This window comes from Macrobrachium rosenbergii, chromosome 27 (genome assembly GCF_040412425.1).
Source record: "Macrobrachium rosenbergii isolate ZJJX-2024 chromosome 27, ASM4041242v1, whole genome shotgun sequence".
NCBI lineage: Eukaryota > Metazoa > Arthropoda > Malacostraca > Decapoda > Palaemonidae > Macrobrachium > Macrobrachium rosenbergii.
In genome coordinates, this window is record NC_089767.1 from 39,433,509 (window position 1) to 39,439,508 (window position 6,000).

Below are 6,000 nucleotides of genomic sequence, written 5' to 3' on the forward strand. Positions count from 1 at the left end.
CTTCCAATTACAATTCAAGATCCTTCCCACTCTTCTGTTGGATAATTGCTTCACGTACGAAGTGACTCATCATCTCCTATCTCATTCTACCATCAACCGTTACACTGCTTCCTTGCGTCCAACATCCCCATACTAAAATCTATTGTTCCACCTGCCTGGTTTCTATCTTACCGTCAAAATCTTCTTCTTCTTCACATTTACTCTCAGTGCTCTCTTTTGCAAACACCTGAAATGGCTCTTTACACACACACACACACACATATATATATATATATATATATATATATATATATATATATATATATATATATATATATATATATATATATATATATATATATATATATATATATATATATATATACATGAATAATTTTATCAATCACTAAAAACATCTGCTGCTACATCTTCCTAATTCCAATTCATAATTCAACTTATTATCATACTAAAAATTCGATCAAATTTATTTCTAGAGCAATTTCTCCTTAATGCGTAAACATTCTCAACCGCATTCACTAAACCTCAGTATATATATTTCTCTATATATAAATGTAAATCTAAATCTTCACCTCATCACTCACGCCTAAACCCTTCTCCTTACAAACATTCAAACAAAAACTGCCAAACTATCAGCCTAAACCCTTGACAAACATACAAGCAAACTGCCAAACACACGGAAGAGAGAGAGAGAGAGAGAGAGAGAGAGAGAGAGAGAGAGAGACACGGTGAGGCGGCACAGGGGCGTCAATTCAAATGGCACTGGCACCACACACACACACACACACACACACACACACAACCCTCTCATTAACTACTCTGGCACCGATCAGGCACCAGTCATGAGGATCCCTTACAGGATGTGCACGTAGGTTCACTCTGGATAGCTCCTTCCCCTCCCCCCCCCCTTAATCTCTTCCCTCCCCTCCCCAAACCTTTCTTTTGATGACGTCATCAAAACACGCGACGAGGACCCGTGTGCAAAAGGATGCGGACGGCCTTCGGCTGATAATTAACTGGATTAAGGACGCGGGAGATGACGAAAGTGATAGCTGAAGGTGAAGGCGAAGGTGAAGATACTGACAGTGATATAAACCGGCGATGCAAATAAGATAAAATGATGAGGACGAAATAGACAAGTGATAGAACCCATGCGTTTTGGAATGGTCCACGATTGACAGCAGATCTATTGCCCATTCAAGATGGTTGGGTGGACAAGACTATTGTCGTCCTTGTACTATCCGAAAAAGACAAAGGTTGGAATCTTAGTCATTCTCGATGGCTTGGTGGATAAGTTCACTGTCACCCATGCTCGATCCGATTACGAGTACGTACACAGAAAAATCCTTTCATGATTTGCTTTTCACAGCACAGACGATAAATATTTCTTTGCTATTTTCCTTTACTGCAATACGGCCAAAAAATTATAAATAAAGGGCTTTTCACGGCAAAAACAATCAATATCTCTTTGCTATTTTCCTCTTCTGCAATACGGCCAAAAAATAATAAATAAAAGGTTTTGGAATCTCGAAGCATACCTAGACTTCATCAAGTTGAAATTGATGACAAAATTATTTAAAATGTTGAAAATACAATTTAGTGTATTTATTCTTCGATTTACAGCTTTTGTCTGTAATATCAGCTTTATGAAGAGGTCATCTACCTCGAAACCCTACTCAATAAAATGTTTTTCCCAATCTTGACAGCATTCTTCATCATATAGTTTTATTCATATATACACACACACACAACACACATATATACATACATATATATATATAAACTAAACCACGAAACTATGGAACGTGATGAATATATAAATAAAGGCATCAGCCCTTATACATATAATATATATATATATACATACATACATACATACATAACCGTAAATATAAATGTAAGTATATACGTATGAAAAGTATAACTTTACTCTGCGAATATAAGTAAACATCCAATAAAAAAAAAAAACCTGAAGAAGAAAAAGCAAAGGAAATTAGAGACCCTGGTTCCCCCTTCACACCAATTTCATACTCGGGGATTCTCTCGTCCTTCAAGACTCATGAAGGGGGTGTTCCCTTCAACGAGGGAGGGCGGAGGGGGGGGGCCCCTCCCCCAACAAGGTTTCCAACTTGGTGACTCACGCAAGATGACCATAAGGAAACGCCTTTAGTTTCACCCGAAGGAAAACTGAAGTAGTTTATTCTGATGTCCCCGCCAGACATAATGACAACTAACCTCGCGACAGTGACTCACCTGGCGTGAGAATTCACTAATAATGACTTGGAGGAATCGAGACCTTTCTAAAAAGTAAGGTTAATAACGGTTAGTAATGGTAGGTTGTTGCAGGTGATTGGTTTGCATGTGTGTGTGTGTAAATATATACATATATATATATATATATATATATATATATATATATATATATATATATATATATATATATATATATATATATATATATAAAATACACACATACGCTGAACTTTTGTCACTCATCTACGCATGACTTTTTTTATATTCACAAATATTAAGCCACAGGTATACAGTGGGTGTAGGCAAGGAAGAGGGTGTATAGGATCAAGTGTTTACTATAAAAATTACAACAGAAGTCTGTAACAAAAATTTGAAAAAACTGCATGTGGCATAAATGGACCAAAAGTCTTATAACAGAACTGACAGTGTATATATATATATATATATATATATATATATATATATATATATATATATATATATATATATATATATATATATATATATATATATATATATATATATATATATAAACGAGAAACAATCAAATGAAAGCCTGTACAGTCCAATATCTGGCACTACTCAAAAGCACGCATCCGTAAAGGTCCATAGATCTAAAAACTCACGGCGTATTGGTTAAGAAGCACTAGACCACTTTTCCACAGGGCCACTTTCCACTCGACGCCAAGTGGTCTCCCGTCCACTTGACGGCGACCCATCTTCTTGTCTGGTCAATCGGCAGAGCGAGAAGTTGAAAAAAAAAAAAAAAAAAAACGTGACGTCACTGTCTGGGAACAGCGGACGCAACCTCCGTATAAGGAGAAAGTAAGGGAACGGTGCCGAACGTGAGTCACTCACGTTCTCACATTACTTTCCTTGCGAGAACGGGTCAACGAGGGAATCCCCACCGGATGAGAGTGGATTGCTAAGAAGGGAATTTGGATGTACTTTCTGAAGAGGTTCCACGAAAATTGAAACGAAGACTTGACGCATGGACGTGTACTGTTAAAATATTGAAATATTTCAGATATTCAAAAAATTATTTTCTTTTGTTTCTAAATATTTTCGGATATCTAACGTATACTTGATGATTTGACATGTATATTTACGTATTCAATTATGAATATGTTAGTTAACCATTTAATTTGGCAAATATCGATATCAATTCATTCTCAGTAGAGGGAGAAACGTAATATTATTCTCAAAAGAAGAAACACAACCTTGTATGGAAAAGGGACTAAAATAAAATATAAAATATAAAATATCATAATACTGGGAAAATACCAAAATGTGGGGTGAGATCTGCATTTTATCAAATTATTCAAAAGGAACGTTAGATGTACCAAAAATTATCTAAAAATAAAATATAGATTGGAAAAAAACGAAAATGATGAGTAGACGACTCTGGAGTCTAACAGAGACCCCCTCCCCACCCCCTCTCATATTGCTAACTTTTTTTTTTCTAAATAAATACCATTCAAATTCAACCTTAACAAGTTTCTGAAGGAAAGCACCTGGGGGCGGGGGGAATATGGTAAAGAGATTGGGGAGGGGGAGGGGGAATAGGTGTGGAGTACACTTACTAGAGTCTTGAAGTGCGCTCCCTCTCATATTGATAGTTTTTATTTTTTAATAAGTCTTTGGGGGAGGAGGTGGGCATGGTAAAGAGATTAAGGAGGAGGAGGAGGAGGAGGAGGAGGAGGAGGGTTGTCAACGGAAGGGAAGAGGCAGTTACGAGCTGGTCTGCTTTGTGACATGAATAAAAACACAAAACACACGACACCAAATGCCATGGCTTCGCTTCAGCGGCCTTGTCAATGAATGAGCAAGGGCCCCAAATAAGGCAGACATTCTCTCTCTCTCTCTCTCTCTAGACTTCCTCATTCATGTTTCTCCTCTTTTGCTTTCCCGACCTTGGTTCTCTCTCTCTCTCTCTCTCTCTCTCTCTCTGTCTGTCTGTGTCGTTCCATATAAGGAGGCGTGATGCCATTCAGTACTGATAAGTCGTATGCTCTTTGCTTAGTCAGCCCCTTTTCCATACAAGGTTATGTTTCTTCTTGTGAGAATAACGTTACACTTCTCCCTCTACTGAGAATGAATTGATATTGATATTTGTAGAATCAAATGGATAATTAACATATTCATAATTGAATACTTAAGTATACATGTCAAATCAACAAGTATGCTAGCACCTGTACCACTCAACGAATTCATATTAATTTCATGATACGTACAAACATACATATATACATACATACATATGTATATATATACATACAAATATAATATGTCTGTTAAAAAAATGCACTACCCTAAAAGTATATAGCAAATCCACAACTTGAGAACAACTATAATCATAACACATATTATTAAAATCTGCCAAACTTGAATTTTTTTTTTTTTAAAGAACTGCTAACAGAAAAAGCATGAAAATTAGGACAATGTTCCTCAGGAACTTTCATAAGGAAATAATACATACTTTCCAGAATACAAATGAGAAGAAAACTGACGCAAGGTGATCCAAGCTAAAAATGAAACGCAAAACATCAAGGTCAAGCGACGCAAAAAAAAAGTTGACGTAAAGTGCGAACTAATTTATAAATAACTAACTTGAGAGTTAATAAAACAGAGGTCTTAAACTGAGGTTTAGCCTTCAGTGGCCAGGAGACTCTCCTTGCAAAAGCCATAAAGGAGATTTTATCAGAATTTAGAGACTACGCTAAAAGTCAGGGGTCTGTTTATTTACAACTTACATATTTTACATCAGGTGTCGCGTATTTCGTTCTGGAGACTTCAGAAAACAGGAGTCGCCTTAATCGTGCTAGAGAAAACGTGGGAGAATTGCTTAAGAAACAACTGAAATCTAGTGATCCTGCAATATCTTGCACCCAGATCGAAAACATTCTTCTTGTGGACAAGAGGACAAGTTTGAAATGGTATTCTGATGACTGCATGTTAGCCTCAGTATATGAAGAAGATTATATCCAGTGCTTGCACTTATCTGCTATCTTAGTATCACTTTTTATTTCACATAGTTCAAGTTGTTTTCACAAGGAAATGGCTTTTTCCACCTTATCTAAAAACATCAGCTTACCTTGAATCATCGTCATCATCATCAAAGTCATCGTTCCAACCACCTTGCAACACAAAAGCGTCTCTTTGAAATTCAGCCACTCCATGTCTTTTCCTGTACTTTCGCATCCACAAATCTAATGGTTGCACTTGCACAAACGCAAGCAAGCACTTAATCAATGACACACACAAACACACACACATATATATATACACACACAGTATATATGGAAATGAACACATATATTATATATATTTATATATATTATATATATATATATTATATGTATATAATTTTATATATATATAAATATATGTGAGTGTGTGTAGTATTTATTTGTCAAAATGCCCTCTTAACTTCTCGATTTCTTCACGTTTTGGAAAAGCTTGTCACTACGAGACCTAGAACCAAACGAAGATAAATGAAGATAAACGATAAATGAAGCAATTACTGATGTCCAGCCGAGATTCGATCTCGGGTCGGAGGTAACGATAATTCCCTGGCGAGGTAATTATCATTACTCCGTGCTAATACTCGGATCCCCGGGCATCAGTACAGCTTCATTTATCTTCATTTGGTCGTAGACTTCGTGGTGATAAGCGCTTCCAAATTGTGAAGAAATCGAGAAGTTAAGTGGACAGGGTGGGTAATAAATACTATACAATACTTATATACGT